Below are 26,180 nucleotides of genomic sequence, written 5' to 3' on the forward strand. Positions count from 1 at the left end.
ATTTTATACACCTGTTAGCAATGGATGTGGCTGAAATACCTAAACTCAATAATTAGGAGGGGTGTCCACATCCTTTCATAAAGTGTATATGTTTTATATGTAATATGTATAATTTATCCCTTCAGAAAATTCTATTTATGTAAAAGAAACTGTCACTGCGGGAAAAGTGAATAACACAGGACAAACTTATGATAAAACCTGATCATACTGCTCTTGTTCTCAGGGCAGCCCCATCACCATGAGATGGGCATAAAGGGATCAAGTATTATATCTTCTATATCTGATGATTGCTGGAGGCAGGGTGGAATTCCTGAAACTGCCAGTGCTGCTTAGTTATCCCCAGTCTGGCCACCGACAACTTACAGGTAACTATCCGTACGAATCACAAAACAGCTGTAATTATAACAACATTACATTATATGTATAGATTTGATAGCACCACAATATACTGACCAGGTATTTCATTTTATAGTTAGAGTGAGTTCTGCATCAGGTTCAAACATATCATGGAAAAATCATCTCAACATCCAAATTGCAAACAAGAAAAACAAAGGAATACACTAAAGCAACAAAGCAAAAAGTATGTGAAGCACCAGTCATTTACCTGAAAGAAAGACATCAGTAGATTGACCACCATTTTCTTGACTAGGCCTAGACCTAGGGCAACAGCACCACCTTCTGGTACAAAACTGAGGAGCAGATTGCCCTCTTTGGTGATGAAGTCATCGGTTCTGTATGTTAAATGGGAATAATGAAAGGAAGCGTTTCTACCCAGTTTCGAACCGGGGACCTTTCTCACGTGAGGCAAACGCTCTAACCGCTACGCTAAAGAAGCTTAAGTGTAGAAAGAAGCCAGGCCAGAGCACAGGATCTGACCAAGGCAGAAGATGACAATTTTTAACATTTCCTGAAATTCGGCCAGATTTCTAAATGTTCTGATGAAACATTCCATATTCCACATAAAAATAAATTCTGCTAAAGGCTGCAAAATGACACAATAACATCTACATATGCAGAACTCCTAAAACCACCCATGTAGCAGATCGATCGGGCTCTGTGAAAACTGGTTCCACACTTCTTTTACCTTCGTTGTATATCAGACTGGATCTAACTCACATTATCTTAAAACTCAAGGGTCTCAAAACCCAGCCTTTCCCAGGACATCATCAGCAGGGTTCATTTTTATGAAATTAAAGAAAACGTTACGCAACCTCCATAGAGAGTGAGCATCCTCTGAGTGCTGCTGAGTCTGAGCGCCGGGATATGACATCATTTCCCACAAACAAAAAATGGCTTTGGAAAAAAACGGGAGGAAAATGTTTTTTTTTCTCATGTTTTTTTGGGGGGTTTTTTTCGTTGTTTTTTTTCCGCAGACCTTCCCATCTCTGGTTTAAAGCCTATCTCTCTGTCCCGCGTTGGTGGTATAGTGGTGAGCATAGCTGCCTTCCAAGCAGTTGACCCGGGTTCGATTCCCGGCCAACGCAGCGTTTATTTTTTTTTTTACACATCCGAGTCTATTCAGTAAGTTTCAAGCCGTTTGCAATGTTAACCCTTCAACTTGCTGTAGCTTGTAACACAATGCATACCATGTTGGTGAGGGAGGGGCTGCTCCAGGTACAGTCAGCATGGACAGCGCACCAAATCATGACCTTCGATAGCTCAGCTGGTAGAGCGGAGGACTGTAGAAAACAATCAGACATCCTTAGGTCGCTGGTTCGATTCCGGCTCGAAGGAATGCTCTTTATTTTTGTGAGACGGGAAAAAAAATGGTAGGTTGATCCTACAGAGTGAAGAGTGGACTTTAGGTGCGAATTCCGTGGTCAGCAAAAGGACCACTTTATCTGGGAAGATCCAAAGAAACTATAACTCTGACGCATCTCACAAAGATCATTGGAACAGGAACTCATCAACTGCAGCCGCGGACTGACAGGCATTACAACTGTATTTTAAAATAAAAAGGTTCACCTCCTATAGGATCTGTGGATGCTCCGTCACATACACAATCCCATGTGGTGTGCGCAGGGGTGTAGACATGTATCCCATATGGTCTAGCGGTTAGGATTCCTGGTTTTCACCCAGGCGGCCCGGGTTCGACTCCCGGTATGGGAAGCTGGTTTTTATTGGAACCCCATGTTGCTATCCATTTGCTAGTTGGTCAAATCAAATAGCATTAATCATATTCCCCAACATCTAAAGCGCTCACCTTACCTGAATATCCACCTCAAAATACTGGGCCAGATTCCTTACCTCTTTGGGCTGGTCAAGGAACATCAGAAAGGGGAGAAATAGATAAGAGAGATTATATAAAATGCAACAGGAGGAAAGATAATGAAAATGGAGAGATTAAAGAAAAGGAGGATAGATTAAAGAAAATGGGAGAGGAAGTGACAAAAGGTAGCGGTAAAGAAAAAGTGGACAAACAGGGAGAGGTAAAGAGAAAGGGTTGGGAGATAAAGAGAACAAAGATAGATGAAGAGGAAAAGGGAGACATAATGCCAATGTCTGTCTAGGGAGATGGTCGACTATGTGCTTGATTTTATACACCTGTTAGCAATGGATGTGGCTGAAATACCTAAACTCAATAATTAGGAGGGGTGTCCACATCCTTTCATAAAGTGTATATGTTTTATATGTAATATGTATAATTTATCCCTTCAGAAAATTCTATTTATGTAAAAGAAACTGTCACTGCGGGAAAAGTGAATAACACAGGACAAACTTATGATAAAACCTGATCATACTGCTCTTGTTCTCAGGGCAGCCCCATCACCATGAGATGGGCATAAAGGGATCAAGTATTATATCTTCTATATCTGATGATTGCTGGAGGCAGGGTGGAATTCCTGAAACTGCCAGTGCTGCTTAGTTATCCCCAGTCTGGCCACCGACAACTTACAGGTAACTATCCGTACGAATCACAAAACAGCTGTAATTATAACAACATTACATTATATGTATAGATTTGATAGCACCACAATATACTGACCAGGTATTTCATTTTATAGTTAGAGTGAGTTCTGCATCAGGTTCAAACATATCATGGAAAAATCATCTCAACATCCAAATTGCAAACAAGAAAAACAAAGGAATACACTAAAGCAACAAAGCAAAAAGTATGTGAAGCACCAGTCATTTACCTGAAAGAAAGACATCAGTAGATTGACCACCATTTTCTTGACTAGGCCAAGACCTAGGGCAACAGCACCACCTTCTGGTACAAAACTGAGGAGCAGATTGCCCTCTTTGGTGATGAAGTCATCGGTTCTGTATGTTAAATGGGAATAATGAAAAGAAGTGTTTCTACCCAGTTTCGAACCGGGGACCTTTCTCACGTGAGGAAAACGCTCTAACCGCTACGCTAAAGAAGCTTAAGTGTAGAAAGAAGCCAGGCCAGAGCACAGGATCTGACCAAGGCAGAAGATGACAATTTTTAACATTTCCTGAAATTCGGCCAGATTTCTAAATGTTCTGATGAAACATTCCATATTCCACATAAAAATAAATTCTGCTAAAGGCTGCAAAATGACACAATAACATCTACATATGCAGAACTCCTAAAACCACCCATGTAGCAGATCTATCGGGCTCTGTGAAAACTGGTTCCACACTTCTTTTACCTTCGTTGTATATCAGACTGGATCTAACTCACATTATCTTAAAACTCAAGGGTCTCAAAACCCAGCCTTTCCCAGGACATCATCAGCAGGGTTCATTTTTATGAAATTAAAGAAAACGTTACGCAACCTCCATAGAGAGTGAGCATCCTCTGAGTGCTGCTGAGTCTGAGCGCCGGGATATGACATCATTTCCCACAAACCAAAAATGGCTTTGGAAAAAAACGGGAGGAAAATGTTTTTTTTTCTCATGTTTTTTTGGGGGGTTTTTTTCGTTTTTTTTTTTCCGCAGACCTTCCCATCTCTGGTTTAAAGCCTATCTCTCTGTCCAGCGTTGGTGGTATAGTGGTGAGCATAGCTGCCTTCCAAGCAGTTGACCCGGGTTCGATTCCCGGCCAACGCAGCGTTTATTTTTTTTTTTACACATCCGAGTCTATTCAGTAAGTTTCAAGCCGTTTGCAATGTTAACCCTTCAACTTGCTGTAGCTTGTAACACAATGCATACCATGTTGGTGAGGGAGGGGCTGCTCCAGGTACAGTCAGCATGGACAGCGCACCAAATCATGACCTTCGATAGCTCAGCTGGTAGAGCGGAGGACTGTAGAAAACAATCAGACATCCTTAGGTCGCTGGTTCGATTCCGGCTCGAAGGAATGCTCTTTATTTTTGTGAGACGGGAAAAAAAATGGTAGGTTGATCCTACAGAGTGAAGAGTGGACTTTAGGTGCGAATTCCGTGGTCAGCAAAAGGACCACTTTATCTGGGAAGATCCAAAGAAACTATAACTCTGACGCATCTCACAAAGATCATTGGAACAGGAACTCATCAACTGCAGCCGCGGACTGACAGGCATTACAACTGTATTTTAAAATAAAAAGGTTCACCTCCTATAGGATCTGTGGATGCTCCGTCACATACACAATCCCATGTGGTGTGCGCAGGGGTGTAGACATGTATCCCATATGGTCTAGCGGTTAGGATTCCTGGTTTTCACCCAGGCGGCAAAGGTTCGACTCCCGGTATGAGAAGCTAGTTTTTATTGGAACCCCATGTTGCTATCCATTTGCTAGTTGGTCAAATCAAATAGCATTAATCATATTCCCCAACATCTAAAGCGCTCACCTTACCTGAATATCCACCTCAAAATACTGGGCCAGATTCCTTACCTCTTTGGGCTGGTCAAGGAACATCAGAAAGGGGAGAAATAGATAAGAGAGATTATATAAAATGCAACAGGAGGAAAGATAATGAAAATGGAGAGATTAAAGAAAAGGAGGATAGATTAAAGAAAATGGGAGAGGAAGTGACAAAAGGTAGCGGTAAAGAAAAAGTGGACAAACAGGGAGAGGTAAAGAGAAAGGGTTGGGAGATAAAGAGAACAAAGATAGATGAAGAGGAAAAGGGAGACATAATGCCAATGTCTGTCTAGGGAGATGGTCGACTATGTGCTTGATTTTATACACCTGTTAGCAATGGATGTGGCTGAAATACCTAAACTCAATAATTAGGAGGGGTGTCCACATCCTTTCATAAAGTGTATATGTTTTATATGTAATATGTATAATTTATCCCTTCAGAAAATTCTATTTATGTAAAAGAAACTGTCACTGCGGGAAAAGTGAATAACACAGGACAAACTTATGATAAAACCTGATCATACTGCTCTTGTTCTCAGGGCAGCCCCATCACCATGAGATGGGCATAAAGGGATCAAGTATTATATCTTCTATATCTGATGATTGCTGGAGGCAGGGTGGAATTCCTGAAACTGCCAGTGCTGCTTAGTTATCCCCAGTCTGGCCACCGACAACTTACAGGTAACTATCCGTACGAATCACAAAACAGCTGTAATTATAACAACATTACATTATATGTATAGATTTGATAGCACCACAATATACTGACCAGGTATTTCATTTTATAGTTAGAGTGAGTTCTGCATCAGGTTCAAACATATCATGGAAAAATCATCTCAACATCCAAATTGCAAACAAGAAAAACAAAGGAATACACTAAAGCAACAAAGCAAAAAGTATGTGAAGCACCAGTCATTTACCTGAAAGAAAGACATCAGTAGATTGACCACCATTTTCTTGACTAGGCCAAGACCTAGGGCAACAGCACCACCTTCTGGTACAAAACTGAGGAGCAGATTGCCCTCTTTGGTGATGAAGTCATCGGTTCTGTATGTTAAATGGGAATAATGAAAAGAAGCGTTTCTACCCAGTTTCGAACCGGGGACCTTTCTCACGTGAGGCAAACGCTCTAACCGCTACGCTAAAGAAGCTTAAGTGTAGAAAGAAGCCAGGCCAGAGCACAGGATCTGACCAAGGCAGAAGATGACAATTTTTAACATTTCCTGAAATTCGGCCAGATTTCTAAATGTTCTGATGAAACATTCCATATTCCACATAAAAATAAATTCTGCTAAAGGCTGCAAAATGACACAATAACATCTACATATGCAGAACTCCTAAAACCACCCATGTAGCAGATCTATCGGGCTCTGTGAAAACTGGTTCCACACTTCTTTTACCTTCGTTGTATATCAGACTGGATCTAACTCACATTATCTTAAAACTCAAGGGTCTCAAAACCCAGCCTTTCCCAGGACATCATCAGCAGGGTTCATTTTTATGAAATTAAAGAAAACGTTACGCAACCTCCATAGAGAGTGAGCATCCTCTGAGTGCTGCTGAGTCTGAGCGCCGGGATATGACATCATTTCCCACAAACAAAAAATGGCTTTGGAAAAAAACGGGAGGAAAATGGTTTTTTTTCTCATGTTTTTTTGGGGTTTTTTTTCGTTTTTTTTTTCCGCAGACCTTCCCATCTCTGGTTTAAAGCCTATCTCTCTGTCCAGCGTTGGTGGTATAGTGGTGAGCATAGCTGCCTTCCAAGCAGTTGACCCGGGTTCGATTCCCGGCCAACGCAGCGTTTATTTTTTTTTTACACATCCGAGTCTATTCAGTAAGTTTCAAGCCGTTTGCAATGTTAACCCTTCAACTTGCTGTAGCTTGTAACACAATGCATACCATGTTGGTGAGGGAGGGGCTGCTCCAGGTACAGTCAGCATGGACAGCGCACCAAACCATGACCTTCGATAGCTCAGCTGGTAGAGCGGAGGACTGTAGAAAACAATCAGACATCCTTAGGTCGCTGGTTCGATTCCGGCTCGAAGGAATGCTCTTTATTTTTGTGAGACGGGAAAAAAAATGGTAGGTTGATCCTACAGAGTGAAGAGTGGACTTTAGGTGCGAATTCCGTGGTCAGCAAAAGGACCACTTTATCTGGGAAGATCCAAAGAAACTATAACTCTGACGCATCTCACAAAGATCATTGGAACAGGAACTCATCAACTGCAGCCGCGGACTGACAGGCATTACAACTGTATTTTAAAATAAAAAGGTTCACCTCCTATAGGATCTGTGGATGCTCCGTCACATACACAATCCCATGTGGTGTGCGCAGGGGTGTAGACGTGTATCCCATATGGTCTAGCGGTTAGGATTCCTGGTTTTCACCCAGGCGGCCCGGGTTCGACTCCCGGTATGGGAAGCTAGTTTTTATTGGAACCCCATGTTGCTATCCATTTGCTAGTTGGTCAAATCAAATAGCATTAATCATATTCCCCAACATCTAAAGCGCTCACCTTACCTGAATATCCACCTCAAAATACTGGGCCAGATTCCTTACCTCTTTGGGCTGGTCAAGGAACATCAGAAAGGGGAGAAATAGATAAGAGAGATTATATAAAATGCAACAGGAGGAAAGATAATGAAAATGGAGAGATTAAAGAAAAGGAGGATAGATTAAAGAAAATGGGAGAGGAAGTGACAAAAGGTAGCGGTAAAGAAAAAGTGGACAAACAGGGAGAGGTAAAGAGAAAGGGTTGGGAGATAAAGAGAACAAAGATAGATGAAGAGGAAAAGGGAGACATAATGCCAATGTCTGTCTAGGGAGATGGTCGACTATGTGCTTGATTTTATACACCTGTTAGCAATGGATGTGGCTGAAATACCTAAACTCAATAATTAGGAGGGGTGTCCACATCCTTTCATAAAGTGTATATGTTTTATATGTAATATGTATAATTTATCCCTTCAGAAAATTCTATTTCTGTAAAAGAAACTGTCACTGCGGGAAAAGTGAATAACACAGGACAAACTTATGATAAAACCTGATCATACTGCTCTTGTTCTCAGGGCAGCCCCATCACCATGAGATGGGCATAAAGGGATCAAGTATTTTACAACAAGACAGGAGGCTTCATAATTTGCATAAACCTTCTTTACTCTTCCACCAATAGCAGCAAAGAAATAAACATAGAAAAATACAACCAATCAAAATGTAACATAAACCATAAAACCAAGTGACAATGACACTCCATCCTCTTTCTTTGCTGCTTCCACCAACAAGGTCAGATGACTTTTGGCTAATCATTATTATCCTTATATATTTTATTATATATTTTATTATTTCCTATATTGTTATTATTATTATATTATTATTATTATTGTTTTTTTTTCTGTCCTTTTATATATATATATATATATATATGTCATTTTATGATATTTATTATTCTTGCATCTTCTTGTGTTTCTGGGGGTTGCCCCTTCCCCTGGCCCCCTTTTTCGGGTCCTCCACTCCTGTTTTGCCTCATTTCATCCATTAGGTTTTCAGTTTTATCCCTGTATTTCCCAGGCCTTCCTGGCAGATTCCTGCCTCAGGCAGTTTTTCCTCACTCTCCCCACGCTGTCTTAAGCATCTTTTCTTTAGTGGTTTTTTCCTCTACCACTAACTTTCTCTTACCTTCTCCCTTCCCTCGAGGTTCTTCCTTCTGTTCTCGGTCCTCCTGTCTGCCTTCTCCACCTGTTGTCTTGCTCTGCTTCCTTTTCGCGCCTCAGAGGTGCTACTGCCCCTCTTCTATGATCTGACTGCTCTCCACGTGCTTCTCCTCTGTCCTTTAACCCCTTCCACTGCCGTTCCAGGCAGTGTCTTTCCTTCTAGGGCAGTTTTGTATCTACACCTTTTTAGTGTTTTCTTTATTTATTTAATTAAGCAGTTGTATGGCTCTACTGGCTAAGGCTTTGCTTTTGTGTGGATAGTCTTCAGGTCCTGAGTTTGATTCCTGCTGGGGACCCCTCATTATTGAATAGTTGATTATTTTTTATTTTTATTATTCTATTCTGTTCTGTTCTATTATTACTATACTACATTATACAGTCCCCTGTGTTTGATGTTAATCAGGGTGATCTAATCAGGTCTCGCCTTGTCAGACCTCATACTCAGCTGGCCCTGTCCCCCTACTGGGTGATATTAGACCTCTACTTTGGGCTTAGCAAGTAACATGGCTCTGCTTCTCAGCCTCTACTGCCACCTTGTGGTTTAACTCGTTGTGCTCTGCACAGTATTTTGTATCTGCTTTGCACATACCTCTGGTGCCATCAATTTTTTTTTTGTCTGCTCATAATTACAGCGTCAACTTCTGAAAACTGCGCTTTGGTGAGCAATATGACAGAGAGTACCCAGTCATCTTCTGCGGTTGATCTCTCATCCTGGCTGTCAGCCGCCAAGGCTTCATTTGATTCGGCCCTACAGCAGGCACTGGCTTCCATCCCACAGCCTACTATGGCCTCCCAGGACGCCCCTATTGGCGTACGCGGGAGAGATGATCCCACACATTCGGATCCAGATACCGAGGGCTCAATACACAAACGCCCACGTAAGGGTATCTTGTTTGGCACCAGCAAGGGGAAACACCGCGCTGTGCGCAACCCCATTGGCTCTGCCCCAGAGCTCAGTGGGGATGTTTATGGTTACTCATCTGAGGAAGGAGAGGCTGCAGGTGGCTCATACGCCCTGCTAGACGAGTGGCGTGGGGGGTCGCAAGACTCTGACTCGGACTTTGGCGACCAAGACCTCCCACCTCTCGTACGTTCAGCGAGACGGCCCTAACTACGGGAGCTTCAGACCCCTACGGGCGTACTCCTACTGCCATAAACGACACTACGGGCGACTCTGCTACCCTGGATGCCGCGGGTGAACCTTGGTTCGATCCCGAACGCATCAGGCACCCACGCTCCACTGAGTGGACACCTCCTGACCACATCTCCAACTTCTTGGTAAAGTGGATCCGCAGACCTGTGGAAAGGGAGGTTCGCAACAAACTTCGGGCTGAGTGCCCTCGCCCAATTCTGCCGCACAAGGTCCTCAAAACCCCACAATTCGACCCCACCATGGCGACATACATGTCAAAGACTGGTCGAGACCCTAAGAAGGGTGCAGAACGGGGCATTCGGGGTGCTCAAGATAAGCTACTGGATGTGGCAGGCCCCTTAACACAATTGTTTTTGATGGCCGACAAAGCAGTCATGTCGGGTACGCCTATGGATGCCTCCCTCGCCTTGGAATGGATCCAACGCTGTGTCATTTTGCTCGGCAACGCCAACGTGGCCCTCTCCACTGATGATCCTCGGCTCATGGACTTGGGAAGCAAGGAGTTAGGGCCTACTGCTGAAGGACTCCTCTTCGGGGATTCATTTATCAAAGAGTTGAACAAGCACGTCAACATCTTTACATCCTTTACGAAGGCCCAGTCCTCCATGCGGAAGGCTTTTGCATCTGGCCAGCGTTTTTCCGCCAGGGCTGGACGTCCGAGGAGCCGGGCCGCCAGCCGCTCATCTGCTAGAGGCTCCCGTGCCTATTTCCAGCCTTCCTCATACCAACCCGGCTACCAGCTGCGAGCTCCTTTCCCATCCTCCAACAGAGGCTCCAACAGAAGAGGTTTTGGTGGCTCCACTCGTGGGAGAGCGCGATTCGGTGAGTCCCTTATTTTCAAACCTTTATTCCCCTACAAGAATTGCTGGAAGGCTCTCCCTCTTTTCCCACAACCAGAGGTTGAAGGCAGAGTATCTTCGCAGGCTACCTTCATACGACCAGACAGTTACCCTCTCCGTAGAGGTGAGGCTAGAGCTCATGTGGTGGTTACGTCACATGGAGGCTTGGAATGGTCGAGCCATTTTCGGCGCCCTCCCGGACCTGGTCTTGGAGTCAGATGCCAGTACCTTCGGTTGGGGGGCGTCAGGACCGTCGGGGGCGACGGGGGGACGTTGGTCCCCGGAGGAGAGACAATTACATATCAATTGTCTGGAACTGATCGCTGGCTCTTTCGCCATCAAGAGCTTGGCTGCGGGCCGTTCCAACTGCTGTCTGCTCCTGCGGATGGACAATATTTCAGCCGTTCAATACATCAATCGGCTGGGGGGCACACGCTCTCGCCTGCTCACGGACCTCACCAAAGAGCTTTACGACTTCTGCCTCGCCAACTGCATCACCCTGAAGGCGGAATATCTACCAGGCTCCGACAACACGGTGGCAGATTGGTTCTCTCGACATTGGAGGGATGTCGGCGACTGGAAATTGGACAGCGCAGTTTTCCAGCTCCTGGATGCCAGGAGGGGTCCGTTCTCGATAGACTTGTTCGCCTCCAGGTTGAACACACAACTGGAAAATTTCTTCAGCTGGCTTCCAGACCCGGAGTGCTTGGCAGTGGACGCTTTCCTGCAGGTTTGGCCTCCCTCAGGGGCTTATGCCTTTCCCCCGTTTGCGCTGATCCCTCGGACGCTTCACATGATCCGACTGCTGCGGGTGTCGGTGTTGCTGATCACCCCTCTGTGGCCGGCTCAGCCTTGGTTCCCAGCCCTCTTGGAACTGTGTGCGGACACTCCTCTTCTACTGCCTGCGGTACCCCATCTGCTCCTGGACCCGTCAGGGCAGTTTCACCCCCTCATTTTACAACAGCGTCTTCCTTTGATAGCTTGGAGCCTTTCCGGCGATCCTGCGATTTGCGCCGCCTTTCGGAGCATGCTCACGGTTTACTCCGGGACGCCCTTGCCCCAGGGACCAGACGGGCTTACACCTATGCTTGGAAATCCTGGGTGTCTTGGTGTATGGGACGGCAGGCTGATCCATTCTCAGCCCCTGTAACCGAGGTTTTGAATTTTTTGTCCCATCTTTTTTCCCAGGACAAATCTTATCGTACCTTGAATGTTTTCCGCTCTGCTATCTCGGCCTTTCACGCCCCTGTGGAGGGATCGCCTCTCGGCCGGCATCCGCTGGTTTGTCGCCTGCTACGTGGGGCTCGTCTTTCTCGGGCTCCGGCTCCCAGGTATTCCTTTCTCTGGGATGTACAGAGGGTTCTCGATTTCTTGCTATCCTGGCCGGATAACCCATTGCTTTCGCTCAAACAATTGTCAGCTAAACTCGCCGTGTTGCTCGCTCTGGTCTCTTTTCGTCGTGTGGCGGATATTAGGGCCTTCGACGCTGGAGCCATCTCTTTCTCGCCGGAGGGGGTGGAATTCCGGGTAGCTAGGCGCACCAAGTCTTTCACCTCCTTGGTCTCTTATCCTTATTTTCCGTCGCAACCCCTCTTATGTGTGGCTCGCTGTGTCCAGCAGTATCTTTCGGTTACTGCGTCCCATCGTTCGGGGGGTTCTCAACTCCTCATATCGTACGTTGCCCCATTTCGGCCTGTTTCGGCTCCCACTATCGCCAGATGGGTCCGTTGGCTTTTGGGTCTGGCTGAGATTGACCCTAGTTTTGGGGCTCATTCGGTTAGGGGCGCGGCTGCTTCAGGTGCTGTCTCTTTGGGCGCCTCTTTTTCGGATGTCCTTAGGGCGGCTGACTGGTCTCGTGCATCTACTTTCCGCACCTTTTATTTTCGACCGGTCTCGCATGCCGCGTCTGTCTTGGTGGAGCGTTAAAAATGCAAATTATGAAGCCTCCTGTCTTGTTGTAAAATTAGAGATTATATTAGCCTTGGTGAAGGTATAATCTAAATTTTATTAAAGACAGGAGGCGAATAATTTCCCTCCTCTCCCTTCCCTTATGGTTGTGGGTTATTTTCTTTTAGTGCGTTGATCTTTCTGTTTCTTATGATGTCTGCATTTATTGTGATTGATGTTTAATTCCATTACTCTGATCGCAGTTGCTGTTACGGTTCTCCTTCTCTTTCTTTTTCAGTTTAACTGCACGTTCCGGGCTGCCCTCCTGTGTTTTCAGCGGTGGCTCTCTGGTTCCAGTGTGGACGTTGCATTGCTGTCCAGTTTCTGACTGTGTTTGGATTCCCTTGTTTGTGTTTGCCGCACCAAAGAAGAGGATGGAGTGTCATTGTCACTTGGTTTTATGGTTTATGTTACATTTTGATTGGTTGTATTTTTCTATGTTTATTTCTTTGCTGCTACTGGTGGAAGAGTAAAGAAGGTTTATGCAAATTATTCGCCTCCTGTCTTTAATAAAATTTAGATTATACCTTCACCAAGGCTAATATAATCTCTAATTATATCTTCTATATCTGATGATTGCTGGAGGCAGGGTGGAATTCCTGAAACTGCCAGTGCTGCTTAGTTATCCCCAGTCTGGCCACCGACAACTTACAGGTAACTATCCGTACGAATCACAAAACAGCTGTAATTATAACAACATTACATTATATGTATAGATTTGATAGCACCACAATATACTGACCAGGTATTTCATTTTATAGTTAGAGTGAGTTCTGCATCAGGTTCAAACATATCATGGAAAAATCATCTCAACATCCAAATTGCAAACAAGAAAAACAAAGGAATACACTAAAGCAACAAAGCAAAAAGTATGTGAAGCACCAGTCATTTACCTGAAAGAAAGACATCAGTAGATTGACCACCATTTTCTTGACTAGGCCAAGACCTAGGGCAACAGCACCACCTTCTGGTACAAAACTGAGGAGCAGATTGCCCTCTTTGGTGATGAAGTCATCGGTTCTGTATGTTAAATGGGAATAATGAAAAGAAGCGTTTCTACCCAGTTTCGAACCGGGGACCTTTCTCACGTGAGGCAAACGCTCTAACCGCTACGCTAAAGAAGCTTAAGTGTAGAAAGAAGCCAGGCCAGAGCACAGGATCTGACCAAGGCAGAAGATGACAATTTTTAACATTTCCTGAAATTCGGCCAGATTTCTAAATGTTCTGATGAAACATTCCATATTCCACATAAAAATAAATTCTGCTAAAGGCTGCAAAATGACACAATAACATCTACATATGCAGAACTCCTAAAACCACCCATGTAGCAGATCTATCGGGCTCTGTGAAAACTGGTTCCACACTTCTTTTACCTTCGTTGTATATCAGACTGGATCTAACTCACATTATCTTAAAACTCAAGGGTCTCAAAACCCAGCCTTTCCCAGGACATCATCAGCAGGGTTCATTTTTATGAAATTAAAGAAAACGTTACGCAACCTCCATAGAGAGTGAGCATCCTCTGAGTGCTGCTGAGTCTGAGCGCCGGGATATGACATCATTTTCCACAAACAAAAAATGGCTTTGGAAAAAAACGGGAGGAAAATGGTTTTTTTTCTCATGCTTTTTGGGGTTTTTTTTTTCGTTTTTTTTTTTCGCAGACCTTCCCATCTCTGGTTTAAAGCCTATCTCTCTGTCCAGTGTTGGTGGTATAGTGGTGCGCATAGCTGCCTTCCAAGCAGTTGACCCGGGTTCGATTCCGGGCCAACGCAGCGTTTATTTTTTTTTTACACATCCGAGTCTATTCAGTAAGTTTCAAGCCGTTTGCAATGTTAACCCTTCAACTTGCTGTAGCTTGTAACACAATGCATACCATGTTGGTGAGGGAGGGGCTGCTCCAGGTACAGTGAGCATGGACAGCGCACCATATCATGACCTTCGATAGCTCAGCTGGTAGAGCGGAGGACTGTAGAAAACAATCAGACATCCTTAGGTCGCTGGTTCGATTCCGGCTCGAAGGAATGCTCTTTATTTTTGTGAGACGGGAAAAAAAATGGTAGGTTGATCCTACAGAGTGAAGAGAGGACTTTAGGTGCGAATTCCGTGGTCAGCAAAAGGACCACTTTATCTGGGAAGATCCAAAGAAACTATAACTCTGACGCATCTCACAAAGATCATTGGAACAGGAACTCATCAACTGCAGCCGCGGACTGACAGGCATTACAACTGTATTTTAAAATAAAAAGGTTCACCTCCTATAGGATCTGTGGATGCTCCGTCACATACACAATCCCATGTGGTGTGCGCAGAGAGTAGACATGTATCCCATATGGTCTAGCGGTTAGGATTCCTGGTTTTCACCCAGGCTGCCCGGGTTCGACTCCCGGTATGGGAAGCTAGTTTTTATTGGAACCCCATGTTGCTATCCATTTGCTAGTTGGTCAAATCAAATAGCATTAATCATATTCCCCAACATCTAAAGCGCTCACCTTACCTGAATATCCACCTCAAAATACTGGGCCAGATTCCTTACCTCTTTGGGCTGGTCAAGGAACATCAGAAAGGGGAGAAATAGATAAGAGAGATTATATAAAATGCAACAGGAGGAAAGATAATGAAAATGGAGAGATTAAAGAAAAGGAGGATAGATTAAAGAAAATGGGAGAGGAAGTGACAAAAGGTGATGAACTTTCATGATGGTGAGAACTTGTACTCCTAAATTGTCTTTACGAATCTTGAAGAAGAGATTTGGAAAAAAAAGTCAGATATTCATGGTTTTTTATCATTTGGGAAGAAAGTGGCAAAAAGTTGGCACTTTCGAAGCTTGAAGAAGAGATTTGGAGAAAAAAAAGTCAGGAATTAATGTGTTTTATCATTTGTGAAGAAAGCACCATCAGAAGCAGAGTGGCGCAGCGGAAGCGTGCTGGGCCCATAACCCAGAGGTCGATGGATCGAAACCATCCTCTGCTAGATGTCATTTTTACATAGGGTTAATAACTTCTGTCATTGATGATATTGCATTAAAACAGCATTCTCCCCTCGGACAAACCACCATAAGAAAAGCAGAGTGGCGCAGCGGAAGCGTGCTGGGCCCATAACCCAGAGGTCGATGGATCGAAACCATCCTCTGCTAATTTTGTTTTTATAATGTCACTTTTCTGTTTAAGCACAACTGGCGTTGCATAAGATTAATTGGCACGTAGGGTTAACAACTTGTGTCATTTATGATATTGTATGAAAACGGCATTCTCCCCTTGCCAGCCACTATTTTGGTAACGGCTGCCCGAATTATTAACAACATGTAGTATTGTAGACGTGGCCTAAGTTAAAAAACAAAAAATTAATAATAATAATCTAAGCATTCCAAAATAGGCACTATGCCAAGAAGTTTTTCCTGTGTTTTTTCATGGAAGGATTGGCATGCTTTGTCTGGAAAATAACTTTCCACAAGTGGAATAAGAAGATTTAGCTTAATGTTGGAAAGCTTTAAGGATTTTGCATTTCTGTCTTTCAATGTAATCATTAGCTCATTGGTGTTGCAAACACAGGAATGAAAGTTTTCAGGAAAACATCCCACTCGTCCCTGGGTGGGCTTGAACCACCAACCTTTCGGTTAACAGCCGAACACGCTAACCAATTGCGCCACAGAGACAACCACTTGTGACTGTTTTCAGAGAAGCAGTGAGGATTATGAATTAAACCTTCAGCATTCCAGAGGGCTTAGTGACCATAGCAGAAGAATTGACAGTTGTATCTCAACTGTTTATACATTATTTCATGATGGTGAGAACTTGTACTCCTAAATTGTCTTTACGAATCTTGAAGAAGAGATTTGGAAAAAAAAGTCAGATATTCATGGTTTTTTATCATTTGGGAAGAAAGTGGCAAAAAGTTGGCCCTTTCGAAGCTTGAAGAAGAGATTTGGAGAAAAAAAGTCAGGATTTAATGTGTTTTATCATTTGTGAAGAAAGCACCATCAGAAGCAGAGTGGCGCAGCGGAAGCGTGCTGGGCCCATAACCCAGAGGTCGATGGATCGAAACCATCCTCTGCTAGATGTCGTTTTTACATAGGGTTAATAACTTCTGTCATTGATGATATTGCATTAAAACAGCATTCTCCCCTCGGACAAACAGCTGTACAGAAAGCAGAGTGGCGCAGCGGAAGCGTGCTGGGCCCATAACCCAGAGGTCGATGGATCAAAACCATCCTATGCTAAATATCATTTTTACATAGGGTTAATAACTTCTGTCATTGATGATATTGCATTAAAACAGCATTCTCCCCTTGGACAAACCACTAGAAGAAAAGCAGAGTGGCGCAGCGGAAGCGTGCTGTGCCCATAACCCAGAGGTCGATGGATCAAAACCATCCTCTGCTAATTTTGTTTTTATAATGTCACTTTTCTGTTTAAGCACAACTGGCGTTGCATAAGATTAATTGGCACGTAGGGTTAACAACTTGTGTCATTTATGATATTGTATGAAAACGGCATTCTCCCCTTGCCAGCCACTATTTTGGTAACGGCTGCCCGAATTATTAACAACATGTAGTATTGTAGACGTGGCCTAAGTTAAAAAACAAAAAATTAATAATAATAATCTAAGCATTCCAAAATAGGCACTATGCCAAGAAGTTTTTCCTGTGTTTTTTCATGGAAAGATTGGCATGCTTTGTCTGGAAAATAACTTTCCACAAGTGGAATAAGAAGATTTAGCTTAATGTTGGAAAGCTTTAAGGATTTTGCATTTCTGTCTTTCAATGTAATCATTAGCTCATTGGTGTTGCAAACACAGGAATGAGAGTTTTCAGGAAAACATCCGACTCGTCCCTGGGTGGGCTTGAACCACCAACCTTTCGGTTAACAGCCGAACGCGCTAACCGATTGCGCCACAGAGACAACCACTTGTGGCGGTTTTCAGAGAAGCAGTGAGGATTATGACTTTAAACCTTCAGCATTCCAGAGGGCTTAGTGACCATAGCAGAAGAATTGACAGTTGTATCTCAACTGTTTATACATTATTTCATGATGGTGAGAACTTGTACTCCTAAATTGTCTTTACGAATCTTGAAGAAGAGATTTGGAAAAAAAAGTCAGATATTCATGGTTTTTTATCATTTGGGAAGAAAGTGGCAAAAAGTTGGCACTTTCGAAGCTTGAAGAAGAGATTTGGAGAAAAAAAAGTCAGGAATTAATGTGTTTTATCATTTGAGAAGAAAGCACCATGAAAAGCAGAGTGGTGCAGCGGAAGTGTGCTGGGCCCATAACCCAGAGGTCGATGGATCGAAACCATCCTCTGCTAGATGTCATTTTTACATAGGGTTAATAACTTCTGTCATTGATGATATTGCATGAAAACAGCATTCTCCCCTCGGACAAGCAGCTTTACAGAAAGCAGAGTGGCGCAGCGGAAGCGTGCTGGGCCCATAACCCAGAGGTCGATGGATCGAAACCATCCTCTGCTAGATGTCATTTTTACATAGGGTTAATAACTTCTGTCATTGATGATATTGCATTAAAACAGCATTCTCCCCTCGGACAAACCACTATAAGAAAAGCAGAGTGGCGCAGCGGAAGCGTGCTGGGCCCATAACCCAGAGGTCGATGGATCGAAACCATCCTCTGCTAATTTTGTTTTTATAATGTCACTTTTCTGTTTAAGCACAACTGGCGTTGCATAAGATTAATTGGCACGTAGGGTTAACAACTTGTGTCATTTATGATATTGTATGAAAACGGCATTCTCCCCTTGCCAGCCACTATTTTGGTAACGGCTGCCCGAATTATTAACAACATGTAGTATTGTAGACGTGGCCTAAGTTAAAAAACAAAAAATTAATAATAATAATCTAAGCATTCCAAAATTGGCACTATGCCAAGAAGTTTTTCCTGTGTTTTTTCATGGAAGGATTGGCATGCTTTGTCTGGAAAATAACTTTCCACAAGTGGAATAAGAAGATTTAGCTTAATGTTGGAAAGCTTTAAGGATTTTGCATTTCTGTCTTTCAATGTAATCATTAGGTCATTGGTGTTGCAAACACAAGAATGAAAGTTTTCAGGAAAACATCCCACTCGTCCCTGGGTGGGCTTGAACCACCAACCTTTCGGTTAACAGCCGAACGCGCTAACCGATTGCGCCACAGAGACAACCACATGTGATTGTTTTCAGAGAAGCAGTGAGGATTATGACTTTAAACCTTCAGCATTCCAGAGGGCTTAGTGACCATAGCAGAAGAATTGACAGTTGTATCTCAACTGTTTATACATTATTTCATGATGGTGAGAACTTGTACTCCTAAATTGTCTTTACGAATCTTGAAGAAGAGATTTGGAAAAAAAAGTCAGATATTCATGGTTTTTTATCATTTGGGAAGAAAGTGGCAAAAAGTTGGCCCTTTCGAAGCTTGAAGAAGAGATTTGGAGAAAAAAAGTCAGGAATTAATGTGTTTTATCATTTGTGAAGAAAGCACCATGAAAAGCAGAGTGGCGCAGCGGAAGCGTGCTGGGCCCATAACCCAGAGGTCGATGGATCGAAACCATCCTCTGCTAGATGTCATTTTTACATAGGGTTAATAACTTCTGTCATTGATGATATTGCATGAAAACAGCATTCTCCCCTCGGACAAGCAGCTTTACAGAAAGCAGAGTGGCGCAGCGGATGCGTGCTGGGCCCATAACCCAGAGGTCGATGGATTGAAACCATCCTCTGCTAGATGTCATTTTTACATAGGGTTAATAACTTCTGTCATTGATGATATTGCATTAAAACAGCATTCTCCCCTCGGACAAACCACTATAAGAAAAGCAGAGTGGCCCAGCGGAAGCGTGCTGGGCCCATAACCCAGAGGTCGATGGATTGAAACCATCCTCTGCTAATTTTGTTTTTATAATGTCACTTTTCTGTTTAAGCACAACTGGCGTTGCATAAGATTAATTGGCACGTAGGGTTAACAACTTGTGTCATTTATGATATTGTATGAAAACGGCATTCTCCCCTTGCCAGCCACTATTTTGGTAACGGCTGCCCGAATTATTAACAACATGTAGTATTGTAGACGTGGCCTAAGTTAAAAAACAAAAAATTAATAATAATAATCTAAGCATTCCAAAATTGGCACTATGCCAAGAAGTTTTTCATGTGTTTTTTTCATGGAAGGATTGGCATGCTTTGTCTGGAAAATAACTTTCCACAAGTGGAATAAGAAGATTTGGCTTAATGTTGGAAAGCTTTAAGGATTTTGCAATTCTGTCTTTCAATGTAATCATTAGCTCATTTGTGTTGCAAACACAGGATTGAAAGTTTTCAGGAAAACATCCCACTCGTCCCTGGGTGGGCTTGAACCACCAACCTTTCGGTTAACAGCCAAACACGCTAACCAATTGCGCCACAGAGACAACCACTTGTGACTGTTTTCAGAGAAGCAGTGAGGATTATGACTTTAAACCTTCAGCATTCCAGAGGGCTTAGTGACCATAGCAGAAGAATTGACAGTTGTATCTCAACTGTTTATACATTATTTCATGATGGTGAGAACTTGTACTCCTAAATTGTCTTTACGAATCTTGAAGAAGAGATTTGGAAAAAAAAGTCAGATATTCATGGTTTTTTATCATTTGGGAAGAAAGTGGCAAAAAGTTGGCACTTTCGAAGCTTGAAGAAGAGATTTGGAGAAAAAAAAGTCAGGAATTAATGTGTTTTATCATTTGTGAAGAAAGCACCATGAAAAGCAGAGTGGCGCAGAGGACGCGTGCTGGGCCCGTAACCCAGATGTCGATGGATCGAAACCATCCTCTGCTAGATGTCATTTTTACATAGGGTTAATAACTTCTGTCATTGATGATATTGCATGAAAACAGCATTCTCCCCTCGGACAAACAGCTTTACAGAAAGCAGAGTGGCGCAGCGGAAGCGTGCTGGGCCCATAACCCAGAGGTCAATGGATCGAAACCATCCTCTGCTAGATGTCATTTTTACATAGGGTTAATAACTTCTGTCATTGATGATATTGCATTAAAACAGCATTCTCCCCTCGGACAAACCACTATAAGAAAAGCAGAGTGGCGCAGCGGAAGCGTGCTGAGCCCATAACCCAGAGGTCGATGGATCGAAACCAACTTCTGCTAATTTTGTTTTTATAATGTCACTTTTCTGTTTAAGCACAACTGGCGTTGCATAAGATTAATTGGCACGTAGGGTTAACAACTTGTGTCATTTATGATATTGTATGAAAACGGCATTCTCCCCTTGCCAGCCACTATTTTGGTAACGGCTGCCCGAATTATTAACAACATGTAGTATTGTAGACGTGGCCTAAGTTAAAAAACAAAAAATTAATAATAATAATCTAAGCATTCCAAAATAGGCACTATGCCAAGAAGTTTTTCCTGTGTTTTTTCATGGAAGGATTGGCATGCTTTGTCTGGAAAATAACTTTCCACAAGTGGAATAAGAAGATTTAGCTTAATGTTAGAAACCTTTAAGGATTTTGCATTTCTGTCTTTCAATGTAATCATTAGCTCATTGGTGTTGCAAACACAGGAATGAAAGTTTTCAGGAAAACATCCCACTCGTCCCTGGGTGGGCTTGAACCACCAACCTTTCGGTTAACAGCCGAACGCGCTAACCGATTGCGCCACAGAGACAACTACTTGTGGCGGTTTTCAGAGAAGCAGTGAGGATTATGACTTTAAACCTTCAGCATTCCAGAGGGCTTAGTGACCATAGCAGAAGAATTGACAGTTGTATCTCAACTGTTTATACATTATTTCATGATGGTGAGAACTTGTACTCCTAAATTGTCTTTACGAATCTTGAAGAAGAGATTTGGAAAAAAAAGTCAGATATTCATGGTTTTTTATCATTTGGGAAGAAAGTGGCAAAAAGTTGGCACTTTCGAAGCTTGAAGAAGAGATTTGGAGAAAAAAAAGTCAGGAATTAATGTGTTTTATCATTTGTGAAGAAAGCACCATGAAAAGCAGAGTGGCGCAGCGGACGCGTGCTGGGCCCATAACCCAGATGTCGATGGATCGAAACCATCCTCTGCTAGATGTCATTTTTACATAGGGTTAATAACTTCTGTCATTGATGATATTGCATGAAAACAGCATTCTCCCCTCGGACAAACCACCATAAGAAAAGCAGAGTGGCGCAGCGGAAGCGTGCTGGGCCCATAACCCAGAGGTCGATGTATCGAAACCATCCTCTGCTAGATGTCATTTTTACATAGGGTTAATAACTTCTGTCATTGATGATATTGCATTAAAACAGCATTCTCCCCTCGGACAAACCACCATAAGAAAAGCAGAGTGGCGCAGTGGAAGCGTGCTGGGCCCATAACCCAGAGGTCGATGGATTGAAACCATCCTCTGCTAATTTTGTTTTTATAATGTCACTTTTCTGTTTAAGCACAACTGGCGTTGCATAAGATTAATTGGCACGTAGGGTTAACAACTTGTGTCATTTATGATATTGTATGAAAACGGCATTCTCCCCTTGCCAGCCACTATTTTGGTAACGGCTGCCCGAATTATTAACAACATGTAGTATTGTAGACGTGGCCTAAGTTAAAAAACAAAAAATTAATAATAATAATCTAAGCATTCCAAAATTGGCACTATGCCAAGAAGTTTTTCCTGTGTTTTTTCATGGAAGGATTGGCATGCTTTGTCTGGAAAATAACTTTCCACAAGTGGAATAAGAAGATTTAGCTTAATGTTGGAAAGCTTTAAGGATTTTGCATTTCTGTCTTTCAATGTAATCATTAGCTCATTGGTGTTGCAAACACAGGAATGAAAGTTTTCAGGAAAACATCCCACTCGTCCCTGGGTGGGCTTGAACCACCAACCTTTCGGTTAACAGCCGAACGCACTAACCGATTGCGCCACAGAGACAACCACTTGTGACTGTTTTCAGAGAAGCAGTGAGGATTATGACTTTAAACCTTCAGCATTCCAGAGGGCTTAGTGACCATAGCAGAAGAATTGACAGTTGTATCTCAACTGTTTATACATTATTTCATGATGGTGAGAACTTGTACTCCTAAATTGTCTTTACGAATCTTGAAGAAGAGATTTGGAAAAAAAAGTCAGATATTCATGGTTTTTTATCATTTGGGAAGAAAGTGGCAAAAAGTTGGCACTTTCGAAGCTTGAAGAAGAGATTTGGAGAAAAAAAAGTCAGGAATTAATGTGTTTTATCATTTGTGAAGAAAGCACCATCAGAAGCAGAGTGGCGCAGCGGAAGCGTGCTGGGCCCATAACCCAGAGGTCGATGGATCGAAACCATCCTCTGCTAGACGTCGTTTTTACATAGGGTTAATAACTACTGTCATTGATGATATTGCATGAAAACAGCATTCTCCCCTCGGACAAACAGCTTTACAGAAAGCAGAGTGGCGCAGCGGAAGCGTGCTGGGCCCATAACCCAGAGGTCGATGGATCGAAACCATCCTCTGCTAGATGTCATTTTTACATAGGGTTAATAACTTCTGTCATTGATGATATTGCATTAAAACAGCATTCTCCCCTCGGACAAACCACTATAAGAAAAGCAGAGTGGCGCAGCGGAAGCGTGCTGTGCCCATAACCCAGAGGTCAATGGATCGAAACCATCCTCTGCTAATTTTGTTTTTATAATGTCACTTTTCTGTTTAAGCACAACTGGCGTTGCATAAGATTAATTGGCACGTAGGGTTAACAACTTGTGTAATTTATGATATTGTATGAAAACGGCATTCTCCCCTTGCCAGCCACTATTTTGGTAACGGCTGCCCGAATTATTAACAACATGTAGTATTGTAGACGTGGCCTAAGTTAAAAAACAAAAAATTAATAATAATAATTAGACTTGTGCATTCGTCTTCGGGCGAACATGAAAACGAGCACGAAGAGGCCGTTTTTTTGTTCGTTCCGAAGGAACGTAGAACAGAATACAGTGCCGGCAAACCGTAGGCGAAGACGAAGACTCACAATCACGAAGAATCGAAGATTCTTCGTGATCGTCTTCGTTTTTGCCGCGCAACCGCCAAAATTTCAAACAGGAGTGAGCTGATCCTCGTCTGTCCAATCAGCTCACTCTTGTGACGTAACGCTAAGGGTCTCGTCCAATGCCTGTGCTGCTGTTTTTTGAATTCTGAAGGCGCCTTTATAAGACCAGAGCTTGCCTGAGAGATCCATTCATTTTTCGCTGTGACTGCTTTGGCAACACTGCTGTGCTGCATCCGAGCGTTACAGAGAGAGATTGTTCTGTTCTGTGTGAGACTGGTAAGCCTTTCTCACAGTGTACTTCATCCTCACTTCAGTGCTACTTAATATAATTAATTTAATAATAATAATTTGATTAATTTAATTTTTTTAAAATTAATTTGTCATCAACTTTAGTGTAAGTGCTGTTGAGTTGACAGTGCACCCAGTGCCTCAGTGGCACTGGGGTGCCCTTGCCCTGGGCTGGCACTAGTGCCTATTGCCTGTCCTGCTTAAATAAATTAAATAGAATTTATAAATTACAATTTAATAGAATCTATAATTTAATAGTTCATTATAATATTATATATATATATATATTTGTCAGTCATATATATATATATACTATAGTATACTAGTGTAGAGTGTACTGTAGACATTCATCTACTAGTGTCTAATTTAAAATCAGTAATATTAATTAATATAATTAATAATTGAATTCATTATAAAATATATATATTTGTCAGTTATAGTTAGTAATAGTATACTAGTGTAGAGTGTACTGTAGACATTCAGAACATCTACTAGTGTCTAATCTAAAATCAGTAATATCAATAATTCTCTAATTCTTTCTTATCTTAATAGTTAATTAAATTAGCTATAAATAAAAGTAATAATATTAATTAATTACTACTAGCGTATAGTTCAGCTAATCTTATTAGTACTGGTGCTGCAGCTCTATAGTTTGTGCTTTGTTTTAGCAACAGTAAGAGACCAAGTCAATTTTTCTTAATTAATCTTTCATTTTATTTCATTTGTTTTGCTCACCTCAGTCCATCAGTGAAGTGAACTTGTTGGGCTAGTGAGTGCAGCCGCATAAGTGCTGTGTTTTTTTTTGATCAGCAAGCAGTGACGTTAACTGTTTTGCAAAGATTTTCTCATTTATTTTACATTTTATTTCAATTTTATTAAAAGTACCCTTAGTGTTTTGCTCACCTCAGTCCATCAGTGAAGTGAACTTGTTGGGCTAGTGAGTGCAGCAAGCAGTGAAGATAACTGTTTTGCTGTGACATTTTATTTTATTTCTAATTCTTTTCAAGAAAAATTGACTGTGACGAGCTGTACTAAGCAAAGCTTCAAGCTACTAGCTGTAGTACTAAAATAATTCTAATCTTCTTTAATCTTAATCTATAATATATTATAAATAATAATATTCTAATTCATAATCTATAATATAAGTAATTCTAATTCTAAATTCTAATTCATAATCTATATTCTTCTATCTATAATACATAATATATAAGTAAATTAGTTCTAATCTATTAATATTATATAACTTAATATTAATTAATAAATCATATACTGAATCTGATTTAACCTCACTTTAGCTTAGTGGGTTTGAGAGCGTCTGCCTAGAGGTAGACTTATAGTAAGGAAATATAGCTTTAGGCTAGCATAGTAGTAGGCTAAGCTCTTAGGCCCGTGTAAATTCAAATTAAAAATAAAATACTGCTAGTTATTAAATAGTTAATCTTGAGTTAATAATTTAAATAACTTTAGGATTTTGGCAGATTGCACACAGCACAGTGCAGTAGTGCATAGTTTTACTTTTTAAGCAGTAGCACTGAAGAGAACTTCCTCTAATTTTTTTGTCTTTAATTCGTTTTTCCTTTTTTTTATTTTTATTTTTTTATTTTTTTTTTATAGTTTTTTAAACACTACACTACACTACACTACACTACACTACACACACAACACAAAATTTGAAATGGATCCTCCTTTTGGGACTAAGGAGGGACAAGCTCCATCTACCACCACCACCACCACCACCACCACCACCAGCACCACCACCAGCACCACCACCAGCTCTAAGATGCAGCCTTTGCGTCAGTCTAGTCGGCCAAGTAGGCCAAGCTCTCGCTTATCATTTGGGGAAGCATTGCTTGAAGGATCATCAAGTAAAGGAAAGGCACCAAAAGCAGGCAGTAGTAGTGCGGCTAGGCCCACAAGCTCTATGGTTTTTTACGGAAAGCCTAAAGCACCAGAAGCACGTTCAAAGTTAAAGGGTAGCACAAGTAGTACCAGCCCAGTGACTAAAAAGAAGTGCCTTTTGCCCCAAGCAGCATCTTCCCCATCCACCAGCAGCATGCAAGGTACCAAGCAGAGCCAAATTAGCAGCAAGACTCAGAGGGGTCCCAAACCAAAGCGATCTCATTCCTTTGTAGGGAAAACCACCACCACCACCACCCCCGCCTCTACCACCACTAGTGCTGCGCCTACTGTTCCCACTGGTACCGCCACGCCATGTCCTCCTAGTACCTCTAGCAAGCCACCAAGTCCTTACAAAATTTTTGTAAAGACAGTTAGAGAGAGGGCTACACATAGTGGAACTCCACCTAGCGAGGTAGCAGAGGAGCCTGAGACTGAGAGGCCAAGTGCAGAGTCTATTCTTCCTGCTCGCACTACTACTAGTCACGAGTCTCACGACGATATCAGTCTTAGCTCCAGCCTAGCAGGAATTCCATTCGATCTGGCTAATGAAGAGCTAGACTATGAGCCAGAGGAAGTAGAGGAGATGAGTGGTCAGGAATCAGATTCCT

At 42.4% G+C, this 26,180-nt stretch overlaps 13 non-coding genes across 13 annotated transcripts; 10 read left to right on the forward strand and 3 right to left on the reverse strand.

The window, feature by feature from the left end:
* Positions 1 to 1,412: 1,412 nt before the first annotated feature.
* TRNAG-UCC (transfer RNA glycine (anticodon UCC)) lies at positions 1,413 to 1,484 on the forward strand. The gene has a single exon. It is a non-coding gene; the product is annotated as a tRNA-Gly (tRNA).
* A 164-nt stretch (positions 1,485 to 1,648) lies between these two features.
* Positions 1,649 to 1,734, forward strand: TRNAY-GUA (transfer RNA tyrosine (anticodon GUA)). The gene is given in 2 exon segments: positions 1,649 to 1,685; positions 1,699 to 1,734. It is a non-coding gene; the product is annotated as a tRNA-Tyr (tRNA).
* A 303-nt stretch (positions 1,735 to 2,037) lies between these two features.
* Positions 2,038 to 2,109, forward strand: TRNAE-UUC (transfer RNA glutamic acid (anticodon UUC)). The gene has a single exon. It is a non-coding gene; the product is annotated as a tRNA-Glu (tRNA).
* A 1,836-nt stretch (positions 2,110 to 3,945) lies between these two features.
* Positions 3,946 to 4,017, forward strand: TRNAG-UCC (transfer RNA glycine (anticodon UCC)). The gene has a single exon. It is a non-coding gene; the product is annotated as a tRNA-Gly (tRNA).
* Positions 4,018 to 4,181: 164 nt separating this feature from the next.
* On the forward strand, positions 4,182 to 4,267 carry TRNAY-GUA (transfer RNA tyrosine (anticodon GUA)). The gene is given in 2 exon segments: positions 4,182 to 4,218; positions 4,232 to 4,267. It is a non-coding gene; the product is annotated as a tRNA-Tyr (tRNA).
* A 2,209-nt stretch (positions 4,268 to 6,476) lies between these two features.
* TRNAG-UCC (transfer RNA glycine (anticodon UCC)) lies at positions 6,477 to 6,548 on the forward strand. The gene has a single exon. It is a non-coding gene; the product is annotated as a tRNA-Gly (tRNA).
* Positions 6,549 to 6,711: 163 nt separating this feature from the next.
* Positions 6,712 to 6,797, forward strand: TRNAY-GUA (transfer RNA tyrosine (anticodon GUA)). The gene is given in 2 exon segments: positions 6,712 to 6,748; positions 6,762 to 6,797. It is a non-coding gene; the product is annotated as a tRNA-Tyr (tRNA).
* A 303-nt stretch (positions 6,798 to 7,100) lies between these two features.
* Positions 7,101 to 7,172, forward strand: TRNAE-UUC (transfer RNA glutamic acid (anticodon UUC)). The gene has a single exon. It is a non-coding gene; the product is annotated as a tRNA-Glu (tRNA).
* A 7,163-nt stretch (positions 7,173 to 14,335) lies between these two features.
* On the forward strand, positions 14,336 to 14,421 carry TRNAY-GUA (transfer RNA tyrosine (anticodon GUA)). Its single transcript is given in 2 exon segments — positions 14,336 to 14,372; positions 14,386 to 14,421. It is a non-coding gene; the product is annotated as a tRNA-Tyr (tRNA).
* A 302-nt stretch (positions 14,422 to 14,723) lies between these two features.
* On the forward strand, positions 14,724 to 14,795 carry TRNAE-UUC (transfer RNA glutamic acid (anticodon UUC)). Its single transcript has one exon. It is a non-coding gene; the product is annotated as a tRNA-Glu (tRNA).
* Positions 14,796 to 17,224: 2,429 nt separating this feature from the next.
* Positions 17,225 to 17,298, reverse strand: TRNAN-GUU (transfer RNA asparagine (anticodon GUU)). Its single transcript has one exon. It is a non-coding gene; the product is annotated as a tRNA-Asn (tRNA).
* A 1,174-nt stretch (positions 17,299 to 18,472) lies between these two features.
* TRNAN-GUU (transfer RNA asparagine (anticodon GUU)) lies at positions 18,473 to 18,546 on the reverse strand. Its single transcript has one exon. It is a non-coding gene; the product is annotated as a tRNA-Asn (tRNA).
* A 2,422-nt stretch (positions 18,547 to 20,968) lies between these two features.
* On the reverse strand, positions 20,969 to 21,042 carry TRNAN-GUU (transfer RNA asparagine (anticodon GUU)). The gene has a single exon. It is a non-coding gene; the product is annotated as a tRNA-Asn (tRNA).
* Between the last annotated feature and the right edge of the window lie 5,138 nt (positions 21,043 to 26,180).

This window comes from Spea bombifrons, chromosome 3 (assembly GCF_027358695.1).
Source record: "Spea bombifrons isolate aSpeBom1 chromosome 3, aSpeBom1.2.pri, whole genome shotgun sequence".
In the NCBI taxonomy this organism is placed as follows: Eukaryota; Metazoa; Chordata; class Amphibia; order Anura; family Pelobatidae; genus Spea; species Spea bombifrons.